At 38.7% G+C, this 14107-nt stretch overlaps 1 long non-coding RNA gene across 1 annotated transcript in view; it reads left to right on the forward strand.

Moving 5' to 3' along the window:
• LOC147377890 (uncharacterized) overlaps positions 1-12615 on the forward strand; it is a 110427-nt gene extending 97812 nt beyond the window's left edge. The window contains exon 3 of the long non-coding RNA XR_015142367.1: positions 11527-12615. This is a non-coding gene — a long non-coding RNA (uncharacterized LOC147377890). The remainder of the gene's footprint in view (positions 1-11526) is intronic.
• The last annotated feature ends 1492 nt before the right edge of the window (positions 12616-14107 follow it).

Raw genomic sequence — 14107 nt, forward strand, 5'->3', positions numbered from 1 at the left:
GAAGCCCATACAGTGTTCACTTTTTAGTAAAACAATCTTTTTACTATTGAGTTTTATGGCAATTTTAGAAGTGGCAAAAGAGAAAAAGCAGCATTATCAAAACACTGTATAAATGAAAGTTTTTATGACACTTTCTGTGTAGAGAAAGAGAGAAGGAGAGACAGAGAGAGGAAGAGGCAGAAAGATAGACTGAGGCAGAGAAAGGAATTGGGACAGACAGGGAATCAGAGAATGCAAAGAGTCTTAGAGAGAATGACTTAATTAGACTGGAATGGATTCCTTGTGTGTATGTATTTTTAAAAAACCATGATAATTTTAAAGAATAAGTTTGGGAATCATAGAATTAAAGGCTAATTCTATACTTTATTTTAAACTATAATTATTAACATATAGCTTTTTAAATAAGTAAGGTGTTATGCCAGTATTTCTGTAACTATTTTCAACCTGTGCTGAAAGCAATAGGACATAATGACTTCATCAATTTAGATAATTACTTTTGAAAAAGAGATAACAATATACAGCCCTGAGTTACACCAACTCCTAATTCTGTTGAGTCCTGTGCACTGTTTTCTTCCTCCAAACAGGGTTATCATTCTGGGCTGATAATATCTTACAGAATAGTCAACCTATTTGTGAGGCTGTGGAGAGAGAAGTATCACAAAGAAGATGAAAATTCTATTTTATCACTTTAGTTCAGTCCCTCAGTTGTGTCCGACTCTTTGTGACCCCATGGACTGCAGCACACCAGACTTCCCTGTCCATCACCAACTCCCTGAGCTTACTCAAACTCATGTCCATCAAGTCGATGATGCCATCTAACCATCTTATCCTCTGTCATCCACTTCTCCTCCTACCTTCAATCTTTCCCAGCATCAGGGTCTTTTCAAATGAGTCAGTTCTTCCCATCAGGTGGCCAAAGTATTGGAGCTTCAGCTTTAGCATCAGTCTTTCCAATGAATATTCAGGACTGATTTCCTTTAGGATTGACTGGTTGGATCTCCTTGCAGTCCAAGGGACTCTTAAGAGTCTTCTCCAACACCACAGTTCAAAAGCATCAATTCTTTGACACTCAGCTTTCTTTAGAATCCAACTCTCGCATCTATACATGACTACTGGAAAAACCATAGCTTTGACTAGATGGACCTTTGTTGGCAAAGTAACATCTCTGCTTTTTAATATGCTATCTAGATTCGTCATAGCTTTTCTCCCAAGGAGCAAGCACCTTTTAATTTCATGTCTGCAGTCACCATCTGCAGTGATTTTGGAGCCCGAAAAAATAAAGTCTGACACTGTTTCCACTGTTTCCCCATCTATTTCCCATGAAGTGATGGGACTGGATGCCATGATCTTAGTTTTCTGAATGTTGAGTTTTAAGCCATCTTTTCCACTGTTCTCTTTCACTTTCATCAAGAGGCTTTTTAGTTCTTCTTCGCTTTCTGCCATAAGGGTGGTGTAATCTGCATATCTGAGGTTATTGATATTTCTCCCGGCAATCTTGATTCCAACTTGTGCTTCATCCAGCCGGGCATTTCACATGATGTACTCTGCATATAAGTTAAATAAGCAGGGTGACAGTATACAGCCTTGATGTACTCCTTTCCTGATTTGGACCCAGTCTGTTGTTCCATGTCCAGTTCTAATTGTTACTTTTTGACTTGCATACAGATTTCTCAGGAGGCAGGTGAGGTGGTCTGGTATTCCCATCTCTTTCAGAATTTTCCACAGTTTATTGTGATCCACACAGTCAAAGGCTTTGGCATAGTCAATAAAACAGAAGTAGATGTTTTTCTGGAACTCTCTTGTTTTTTCGATGGTCCAGTGTATGTTGGCAATTTAATCTCTGGTTCATCTGTCTTTTCTAAATCCAACTTGAACATCTGGAATTTCACAGTTCACGTACTGTTGAGGCCTGGCTTGGAGAATTTAGATCATTACTTTGCTAGCATGGTTGATGAGTGCAATTGTGCTGTAGTTTGAACATTCTTTGGCATTGCCTTTCTTTGTGATTGAGATGAAAACTGACCTTTCCCAATCCTGTTGCCACTGCTGAGCTTTCCACATTTACTGGCATATTCAGTTCAGTTCAGTCACTCAGTCATGTCTGACCCTTTGCAACCCCATGAACCCCAGCATACCAGGCCTCCCTGTCCATCACCAACTGCCGGAGTCCACCCAAACTCATGTCCATTGAGTCATTGATGCCATCCAACTATCTCATCCTCTGTCGTCCCCTTCTCCTGCCCTCAATCTTTCCCAACATCAGGGTCTTTTCAAATGAGTCAACTCTTCTTATCAGATGGCCAAAGAATTGGAGTTTCAGTTTCAACATCAGTCCTACCAGTGAACACCCAGGACTGATCTCCTTTAGGATGGACTATTAGTGCAGCGCTTTCACAGAACAATCTTTTAGGATTTGAAATAGCCCAGCTGGAATTATATCCTCCACTAGCTTTGTTCGCAATGATGCTTCCTAAGGTCCACTTAACTTCACATTCAGGATGTCTGGCTCTAGATGAGTGATCACCATCATTTTTATCTGGGTGATAAAGATTTTTTTGAATAGTTCTTCTGTGTATTCTTGCCACCTCCTCTTAATATCTTCTGCTTCTGTTAGGTCCCTACCATTTCTGTCCTTTATGGTGCCCATCTTTGCATGAAATATTCCCTTGGTATCTCTAATTTTCTTGAAGAGATCTCTAGTCTTTCCCATTCTATTGTTTTCCTCTATTTCTTTGCATTGATCACTGAGGAAGTCTTTCTTACCTCTCCTTGGTATTCTTTGGAACTCTGATTCAAATGGGTATATCTTTCCTTTTCTCCTTTGCTTTTCACTTCTCCTCTTTTCTCAGCTATCTGTAAGGCCTTGTCAGACAACCGTTTTGCCTTTTTGCATTTCTTTTCCATGGGAATGGTCTTGATCACTGCCTCCTGTACAATGTCATAAATCTCCATGCATAGTTGTTCAGGCACTCTGTGTATCAGATTTAATCCCTTGATCTATTTGTCACTTCCACTGTATAATTGTAAGAGATTTGATGTAGATCATACCTGAATGGTCTAGCGGTTTTCCCTATTTTCTTCAATTTAAGTCTGAATTTGGCAATAAGGAATTCATGGTCTGAGCCAGTCAGCTCCTGGTCTTGTTTTTGCTCTTTGTCTGCAAAGAATATAATCAATCTGATTTCGGTATTGACCATCTGGTGATGTCTATGTGTAGAATCTTCTCTTGTGTTGATGAAAGAGGGTGTTTGCTATGACCAGTGCATTCTCTTGGCAAAGCTGTTAGCTGTTGACCTGCTTTATTTTGTACTCCAAGGTCAAGTTTGCCTGTTACTCCAGGTGTTTCTTGACTTCTACTCTTGCATTCCAGTCCCCTATAATGTAAAGGTCATCTTTTTGGGGTGTTAGTTCTAAAAGGTCTTGTATGTCTTCATAGAACCATTCAACTTCAGCTTCTTCAGCATTACTGGTTGGCGCATGGACTTGGACTACTGTGATACTGAGTGGTTTGCCTTGGAAACAAGCAGAGATCATTCTGTCATTTTTGAGATTGCATCCAAGTACTGCATTTCAGACTCTTGTTGACTATGATGGCTACTCCATTTCTTCTAAGGGATTCTTGCCTACAGTCCTAGGTATAATGGTCATCTGAGTTAAATTCACCTATTCCAGTTGCAGTCCATTTTGGCTCACTGATTCCTAAAATGTTGATGTTGACTCTTGCTGTCTCTTGTTTGACCACTTCCAATTTGCCTTGATTCATAGACCTAACATTCCAGGTTCCTATGCAATATTGCTCATTACGGCATCAGGCAGCACTGTTCTCCTCCTCCAAATAAGGTTAGTATTATTAGAGAAAAATCAATCTATTTACAAGACTGTGGAGAGAGAAGCATCACAAAGAAGATGAAAATTCTGTTTTACCCCTTGCTTAAATTAATAACAAGTATGGTAAAGTTCCTCTCTTGATAGAGGGTATCAAATATTAATAGCATGTTAGTTAATTGTAAAATATAAGAAATGTTTTCCTTTAAATTCAGCGATCAGACAAGGATACCTGCTGCTGATGCTCCTTTTAATATTATTTAGAGAACATAGTTATCCTAGTAAGCCAAGAAGAACAAGTTATAAACAAAAGAAAGAAAGAAATAGAACTGCAAGTATTCATAGATGAGACACATGCAAAACCCATGAGGATCTACTGACAAATTAGTGAAGTTAAAATTACAGAGTACCACAAGGTTGTAGGATGTAATATCAAGATACAAGAAACCACTGCTTTCTTTATTAGTGACAAGTAGGAAAATTTTAATTTAAAAAAATTTATGTAACTACAAACCCCCAAGAAACTTAAGAACAAAAGCTAATAAAATTTGGGCTAGTGAGGCTTTCCTGGAGATCCAGTGGTTAAGAATCTGCCTTGCAATACAGGGGACTCAGGTTTGATCCCTGGTCAGAGAACTAAGATCCCACATGCCATGGAGCAAGTAGGCTGGCATGGCAACCACCGAACCCAGGCGTTCTGGAGCCTGCACACCACAACTAGAGAGTCCGTGTTCCACAGTTAAGGATCCTGTGTGCTGCCACTAAGACTGTGTGCTGTAAGCCTAAGTTGCTTCAATCCTTTCCTAATCTTTGCAACCTATGGACCGTAGCCCATCAGCCTCCTCTATGCATGAGATTCTCCAGGCAAGAATACTAGAGTGAGTTGCCATGCCCTTCTCCAGGGGATCTCCCTGACCCAGGGATTGAACCCTCATGTCTTAGGTGTCTCCTGCATTGGCAGGCTGGTTCTTCACTACTAACGCCAATAAATAAATAATGATAAAAAAATTGAGATAGAGATTTATAAATAAACTTACAAAACTTTATTTAAAGACAATTATAAAGACCTCAACAAGTGAGAAAAAGGAATTTCAAGAAACACTATATTATAAAGACATTCCTTCCCAAATTAATCTATAAACTCAACACACTCTCAATTAAAATTCTCTGAAGTGTATATGATAACTCAATTCTAAAATATATCAATATATATAAAATAACAAAAGTACAATGAAAGTTATGCCCATTTTGAAGAAGAACAGCATGTTAGAGAGACTGTTCTTATATAAATAAAAATCTATTGTAAAGGTTCAGTAGCATAGGGTTGTACTGTCATAGATCAACAATCTATGTATTTTAATTGGTGTTTGAATCATTTGCATTTAATGTATTTACTGATACAGTTGAATTTAAATCTGTTCTATGTTTTCTATTTGTCCATTCTATTTTCCTCTCTTCTGCTCTTCCTGATTTCTTTATGCTTACATGAATATTTTTCACTATTCCATTTCAATGTGTAGGTTGGTCTTTTGACTATATCACTTTGTAATTTATTAGCTATTATTCAAGAAATCATAATATATATACCTAACTTTTCAAAGTCTACTTAGAATTAATATTTTACCATTGCAAGTGAAACATAGAAGACTTACAAACACATAGATTCTTTTAACCTCCTTTCTTTATATTATACGTTTTATATATATTATATCCACATACATTAAAAAACCCACCAAACATTGTTATAATTTTTACTTTGAACAGAAATACATATTTAAACACTTAAAGAGTGGAAAAATACTCTATTTTGCAAAATATTTACCATTTAGATGCTTTATTTCATTCCTGAAGTTCCAGGGTCCCTTCTGTTATCACTTCTCTTCAGTCTGAAAAACTTTGTTCATCATTCTTTTAAAAACATGTTTGCTGGTGAAGAATTATTAGTTTACTTTCATCTAAGAAGGCCTAACTTTGCCTTCATTCCTGAGGATATTTTCAAGAATGACAGTTCTTTTCATTCAGACTATAAAATCTTGTTTTACTTTCTTCTGATCTCCAGAGTGTCTAGATGAGAAATAAGCCATCCTTCAAATAGTTTCCCCATCATGTAATGTGTCATTTTTTCCCTTCTCTGGTTGCTTTCAAACTTTTCCTTTATCTTTGGTTTTCAGAAGCTTGAATTTGATGTGTCTGGGAATGATTTTCTATGACCTTAAATCAAATTTTGGGATTTGCTAGGCTTCTTGAATCTGTAAACATATGTCTTTCACTATATTTAGGAAGTTTTTAGTCATTATTGATTTGATTTTTTTTTTTTCCTGCACCAATTATTTTCTCTTTTCTAATTGGGACTCTAGAAACACAAATGTTATATATTTTCTCAACGATGCCTAAGGTTTTTGTTTATTTTTTTAAACCTTTTTTTCCCCCTTTATTCTTGGGTAATTTGGATAAACTGGGTAGTTTATATTGGTTTACCTGTGAGTACACTAACTCTTCTAACATTTCCATTATGTTATCAAGTCTATCCAGTGAATTGTTTAATTCAGGTATTATGTTTTTCAGTTCTAATTTTAATTTGCTTCTTTTTAAAAATTTCTCTTTTTCTGCTGTGAGCTTCTGTTTTTCCCTGTATCTCATTGGTGTTTACATTTACCTTATGGAAGATGGTGAAAATAATGGCAACCACTCCAGTGTTCTTGCCTGGAGAATCCCGGGGACGGCGGAGCCTGGTGGGCTGCCGTCTATGGGGTCGCACAGAGTCGGACTCGACTGAAGCGACTTAGCAGTAGCAGCAGCAGTCTTTGTATAAACATTTAACATTTGTTAACTTTGTTTTAAACTGCTTCAAAGTTTGTATTTCTGAATCAGGGGTTCTATTGTATTTGAGTTTTTCTGAATCTCTTTTTAGTTTTCTAGTCCACTTCTTTTTTAAGCAACTGGCATCTAGAAAAAAATCATTTCATTGTGAGGTATTAGGGTATTCTAAGATCACACCAGTCAAACAAAAAAACAGAACACTAGTTAGGACTTCTCTGTGGTTCCCGAATTATAATATATACTCAGATCTGTATGCCAATCTATAATTTTCACACTGGGAAAACCACAGCAGAACATCTCCTGTTTATTCTTTATCCCTGTGATTCCTTATAATAGGACTGTTTTCTTATTATTCCTCACTGTTGTTAAGCTCTTAGCTCCAAATATTTATTGCTCGCTTGCAATTATCTTCCTTTTCTCTAAGCACCTCTCAGCCTCCAATTACTCACCAATTCTTCAATAGTTTTATAATGAATAGTCAATTTATATCATTGCTAATCAAAATGACTAACAGAGTTCAGCATTACTTGGGAGCTTGTTAGAAATGAAAATTCTCAGCCTCCTTACACAGACCTATTGAATCAGAAACTCTAAGGGTGGGGCCCAGGAATCTGCATAAAAAAGATCCCCCTGACATTCTTTTGTGTTACTGTTGCTGCTCAGTAGCCAAAGTCCTGTCCTTGAACTGTAGCACCGCCAGTCTCCTCTGTCCTCCACTATCTCCCTGAGTTTTCTCAGATTCTTGTCCATTGATTCAGTGATGCCATCCACCATCTCATCCTCTGCTGCTCTCTTCTCCTGCCCTCAGTCTTTCCCAACATCAGGGAAAAACCATAGCTTTGACCATATGGACCATTGTCTGCAAAGTGATGTCTCTGCTTTTGAATACAATGAATGTCTAGGTTTGTCATAGCTTTCCTTCCCTTTTAATTTCACAACTGCAGTCTCCATCCATAGTGATTTTGTGTACATTGGTCTAAATGACTAATTCCTTAAGCTCGTTTGAGGGATTGGGAAAACAGTATGGAGGAGGTGAATCTTAGCAAATTGAAAGAGGGAAGTGGAGTTGGTATCCATAGACAGAGAGGAGGGTGGTCAGACTAGGCAACTCTCAAACAACCAGAAATGGGCATGGCAGGGGCTGAAAAGTCAATGGTTTGGGGCCTAACAGAATCCCTTGGATGGAGGAGCCTGGTGGGCTACTGTCCACGGGGTTGCAAAGAGTCAGACACAACTGAGCGACTTCACTTTCACTTTCAGTGGCTATCAGGTCTTGTGATGGTGTCAGATGATGCAGACATAGGGACAAAAGAAAATGTTTTGTCTTTTTAGGGACAAAAAGAAATGTGCATAAATTATTTCAGTCAATTATATGAATATATGAATTGTTAATGCCACATTATTTTGTAGAGCAACAAAGTAAGGAGAAAATTTTTCTGCATCTTTTTGGAGAATAGACTTTTTTGCATCTTATTGATGAACGGACAAAATTTCTTCAGTGACTTGACCATGTCATATTAATAGTAGAAGTTGAACCTGTAGTCAGAGTTTGGGCCCATCACACATTCTGTGATTTTAATAATCGATAGGCAAGCCTAGACAAGTCCTACAGTGAGCAGTTCATCACCAACACTAATAACTCAAAAGACTTGGTAACAGACTATTACTTTATTCATCTGATAATGCCTCCGATGTCACTAAGCTCTCGGAAAGGATGGTGACCAAATAAATGCTTGTTGTAGAGACTGATTAGTTATTCAGGGGCCTAGGGGGAGTCCTGGAGAAGGTGAGTCTTCCAAAACCAACTTATGCATTCAGCACTTTTAAAAGTGCCTATTTTCCTGAGACAAAAGTTTCACCGTTTTCAAAAATTAGTTTGCTTTAGAATTAAAAATGCAATTGTTAATCAATCCCAAGTGAGTGAGTGAGTGAAGTCACTCACTACAGTCCATTGTGACCCCATGGACTGTAGCCTATCAGGCTCCTCCGTCCATGGGATTTTCCAGGCAAGAGTGCTGGAGTGGGTTGCCATTTCCTTCTCCAGAGGATCTTCCTGACCCAGGGATTGAACCCGGGTCTCCTGCATTGCAGGCAGACGCTTTACCGTCTGAGCCACCAGAGGGATCAATCAATCCCAAATCCCCATAGAAATCTCAGGAAGAGTTTAGAGGGATTTATTCTTCCTTTGCGTTGCCAACAGGCAGACTAGACTTTGACCTGGGTGCTTGGGGATATCTGTACACTAGTTAAGACTAGGATTTGAACTTCAGTGTTGACAAGTGGTGTTAAGGTGGAGATAACAGTCTCTAAAGCCAACTTTTGCAGTTGAATGTAGGTAGCCTCCTTTCTTATTTTAATAGTCCCATTCATTTTGCTCTGGAAAGCATTTCCATTTGGTTTTCTCATCTTGGTTTAAGCTTGTGAGCATAAAAGGCCTAAAAGTAAAAAGACTAAGAAAGGTATTTTGTAAATCTTGAAGTGGAGATTCCCTAAAGCTGTTTACATGGCAGCAACGTCATAGCAGCATCTCAAGTGTCTGGAATGAGAAGACACCCTTTGGTATGGGAGGGGGTAGGACGCCTTTTGTGTAAGTACCTGGAGAGGAAAATTGGGGTACATGACTGAAGTGGGGTAGATCAGAGGTCCTTTTTTTCTAAATCCAGAATGGATGATAGTGTATCCCATCAATCACACGAAGCTTACTTATGGGAAGCCAGGTCCATGAGGTAGTTATTCTGGGACATGCTCTCCATGTACTTCAGACCACAGCCAATGCACTGATTGATATAGGAGAGCAACATCCAGGCCTGGAGAAAGAGTTGACCCTGCCTAGGAGGCAGAGAGGCTTCCAGTCTCCAAAATTCCCAGGTGGGGTGGATGGTCAGAGCCCAGGAGGGAGACCCTTACGTAGAAACTCAAAACTGACGGTGGAGCACTGGAACTTCTGTGTTTGGGTGACAACCACCAGGCTTGGCAATGAGGTTCCATCCCAGGTAGCCTACCTGGGCCATAACATTCTCACTGTCTGCTGGGAAAACTAAATTCATAACCTCCTGTTTCTACCAAGCAATCTATTTCTTCTTCTTGGAGTCTCTCTCTCTCTCTTTTTTAATGCCGTATTTACTACTGGCTACGAGACTGAGGTTTGTTCCTTCAGAGTCACGGTTTATAAGATCATGTCATGTTCCTATCCCTGCCTGCTTAGTATGGGCAGTTCTTAGGCACTATAGCTGTGCACAATGCTCCAGAATCTAGGCAGAGTTGTTGTTTAGTCACTCAGTCGTGTCCGACTCTTTGTGCCTCCATGGACTATAGCCTGCCAGGCTCCCCTATCCATGGGATTCTCCAGGCAAGAATACTAGAGTGGGTTGCCATTTCCTTCTCCAAGAGATCTTCCTGACCCAGGGATTGAATCTGGGTCTCCTGGATTAACAGGCGGATTCTTTACCACTGAGCCACCAGGGAAGCCCAGGTATAGTTAGCACAACTATTTTCTTTCCCTTATCAATGTGACCAGCCCTTGCCACCCACTCCTGTCGCAAGAAGGAAGGAAAAGCAGGCAGATAAATTGAGAAAGCCTCATCCAGGACTAGAAATTCTCAATAGCATGTAGATTTATGAGTTTATTTTATGTACATTTCTGCCCTAGAAAAGGGAAGCATACCATTTATGCTTTGTATTAACCTACTGGTAGGGGAAAAAAATGTTTCCTAATTTTTCACTCTTTCTGTCTTCATAACCAAACTATTATTCTGTTGTGGCTGACTTTATACAGGATTCCAGAGTAATAAATAATTTATTTCAGGCCCTCTTATATTTTCTGACAAATTCTCTGATAGATTTTGCTGCCCCTGTTAAAGCCTGAATCTGAAGTGTCACCTGCTTATGTTTGCAACTGTTGGTGTAAGCTGTCACTGCTTAGAGAATAATCCATAAGAAAAGACATCATATTCCCTAGAATTTTTATCCCCTCCACCTCTTCTTTTTGTATAGACTTCCAAAACAGCTTACACCATAGGTTGTCTGCAAGGAGGAAACTGTATGGAGCCAGATTTCATTATCATTAAGTAAAAGGAAGCCCTTTGGGAAATCTTGGTGTCCTCAGTGGGGAGTCATTGACTCTTCTCTAGGCTTCTCTTCTAAAGCCAGGCTTCCCTGGGATTGCTATCATCTGTAAAAACAGCTGGGTTTCCTCCGCTGAGGATGGCTGTGTGTGCCAAGCACAGTGTCCAAGAGGCAGCGGTTTAGTGAGCTGCCATGGCGTGGGTGTGCCTTGGGCATTGATCAGGTATCTGATCAAGTTCCCCCACGGCCCCCAAAGAAGTGTTGGCAACACTTTCACCCACTGGCATGTGATGATGTAGAGATAGTTTTCTCGACCTGTACCACAGAGCTCCTCCAATTCTTCATCTCCACCGAAAGGCCTTCATTTATACCTCTGTGTATCTGGTGCTTTGGAGCAATGATGAGAGAGGAAAAACATCAGGGGGAAAACACTTGTGGGGTGTGAAAACAAGAGAATTTCCTTGATTCATGATGTTTTTCATATTCTTTTAAAGTTGCCACTTGGAAATTCACTTAGCAGAGATGGGTTTACCTATTCCCAGAGAGTAAGTTACCAGATGTGATTTTAAAGTATAATGTAAAAATAACCTGCCTGATATCAGCATTACATCTCCAACAAGAATGCTGCAAGAGAGGAGAACAGTATGTTAGAAACATTCTTTACATGTGTTTCTCTATACACATTCCTGAAACTGATGGGGATATCCTGTGCATTGCAGAATTTTTCAGTTTCACCTTTAATTTCCAAAATACTGTCACTTGTGGGTGCGTGTGAACTTGTGCAATAGAGCTAAGTGCCCTTCTGTTTCTTTTCAGAGGCTATGCAAGGCAACCACCTGTGACCACTAGACCAAATCTTCCTGGACTACTGAGATTTATTAGAAGAACACCTTTCTGCAGTGTCAACAAATCTTGAATCTCTGGTAAATGGTGAGTGTGCAAGCTGAGGATTATTACCATCATGAATTCACACATCCACAGAAACTTTGTCTAATTATGTCAGTCTTTGGGGTTGCACATTTCTTCCCAGTGCTAGAAGGGAAGGTTATACTTACCCTTAAGAGCTATGCTGCTAAATGAGAGAACTAGAGAAATTAGCCTTCAGAAATCTTGAAATACTTTCCTTCCTTATCACTTTCCTCAATTAACTCGCTTTGTTTCCCTCTGTTCTAACTGCTTATACTGAAACACACAATCCTTTAGTGGAAATTGCTACATCTTCTAAATCAGTTGGAACCTTTGGCTTTCCTCTGCTCCTCCACTACTCAAAAATCAGAGTGATTTTGGTTCTCAACAGTTTTTGCTTTCTTCTGAGCACTTAAGTAATTAAATTAAGAAAGAATTCAGAAACAATAGATGGTAGAAGAGGCTTTCTGTAGAAAGAAAATAAAAGATTAAAGTGAGGAAGAAAACTCTATGAGAGTGAAAATGGCAAATGTCTCGAATTATATTCAATAATAGAGTTAGTTTACTGAATGACCTTTTGCACCTTAGTTACGAAAAAGGAAAAGAACAGGTTCAGCATTTTCATTAACTATGTCAGGACTCTCCTAACCCCCAAATACCTCCATTGTCTGTCTCAAGGATATTTACACTTCAAGATGCCTTTCTTTATCTTCAAAAATACAATGTGGAAAATGTTGATTTAAGGTAATGAGAATTTTTGTTGGAATGCAAATATGTCATCCATGAGGTAACTTGTTAAACCATTCTTATCCTAGAGAACAATAGCTCATCCAATTGTCTTACCTGGTTAACAGAATTCCAGGAGAATGGGATGAAGGAAAGGTCAGCTTTGAAGACATTTGGGGTTCAGTTTATAAAAGGGTCCCTTTGTGGGTTGCTATTTTAGAAAGATAAAAGGTAGTAAGGCTGATGCTTGAGAGAAGGAAGAGAGAAAGAAGAATGTACAGGAGATATTTACTTATTTAAAAGACGACTCTTGTCTGGGTTGTTCATGTATAAGTGGACACAGCAATGGAAATCTTAAAGAATTCAGCATATCTGGAATCAGAAAATAGAGAACTAAAAATATCAGTTTCACTTTGCTTTTAATTTAAATTGCAAATGGGCAGAAGGGACTATTCTTGACCCTGGGCTTAGTGAATAGTGCATAAACCAATCTGCAGAGATGCTAGAAAGAGCTTCCCTCATGGCATTTGTCCATGAAGTGAAAGAAAAATCTGCTTTCTACTTACAATAATATTGGAGAGAATTCTTGCTGTGATTGAAGAAGATTATTTAGCTCATAAGCATTCATCTGAAGTAAGAGTAAGCTTTAGTTATTACTTAATAGAATTATGTTAATGAGATAAAGCAAATATGACAATGTCTGGTTATTTGTCTAATTTTAAATATTACGTAATTTTGCCATTTTTCACTCTGTCTACAGTCTTCAAAGTCTTCAAAGAAAAAGAGAGGAAAGTTTAAAGACAAAAGGTCTTCACACATTGTCATCAGTGTTGCGGGAAAGGATGTTAAAAATTGCAATTTGGAATGGTCAGCAGATTCAATTTATTCATGCTTTCTCTTTATCCAATAACCAAGATAATCAAGGATTGGCTGTTTCACATGCTGGAAATGTCACATTTAGTCAATAGATAGCAGTCATCATTACTGTGCAGTCACGTATTTTGCTGGGAAATGCTGAACAGGTAGAAAAAAGAAATGAACTGTCTTTTGATGAAAGATGAACACAACCCAGTCAGCAGTAGAAATTGACAAGTTAAGAGGATCGTCTCACCAAAATCAATAAAGAAGGAGCTGTCTTATGTTTTATTATATACTTTGTCTAGATAACCTGGAGTTATGGAAATGCTATGTATAGAAAATTAAATTTTGTTTTATTTAGGATAGGTGAAGAAGATACTGTGATTGAAATGGTATTAAGCATGAAAGCTTTGTAAAAGGCAAGAAAAGGTAGAACTCTGCTAGTTCCATGAGTCACAGGCCTCGTTCATATATGTAATCTTTCTTTAAAAAATATTGTTTTCCATGAAATTCATAAAAAACTCATCAGTTCAGTTCAGTTCAGTCACTTAGTGTTGTTCGACTCTTTGCAACCCATGGACTGCAGCGCACCAGGTCTCCCTGTCTATCACCAACTCCTGGAGTTTACTCAAAATCATGTCCATTGAATTGGTGATGCCATCCAAACACCTCATCCTCTGTCGTCCCCTTCTCCAACCTTCAATCTTTCCCAGCATCAGGGTCTTTTCCAATGAGTCAGTTCTTTGCATCAGGTGGCCAAGTATTGGAGTTTCAGCTTCAGCATCAGTCTTGGGTCAAATTGAAAAGTTCCATTGCCAGTTTTGTTTCAGATGGCAGAATTAAGGGTAAAAGGAAAGAAAATCTTATTAATTGTATTTCACTTGACCCTAAGAGACAAACTCAAAAT

Source organism: Bos grunniens, chromosome 2, assembly GCF_055505025.1.
Source record: "Bos grunniens cultivar Pamir isolate PY7600 chromosome 2, Bosgru_T2T1.0, whole genome shotgun sequence".
Classification (NCBI taxonomy): domain Eukaryota; kingdom Metazoa; phylum Chordata; class Mammalia; order Artiodactyla; family Bovidae; genus Bos; species Bos grunniens.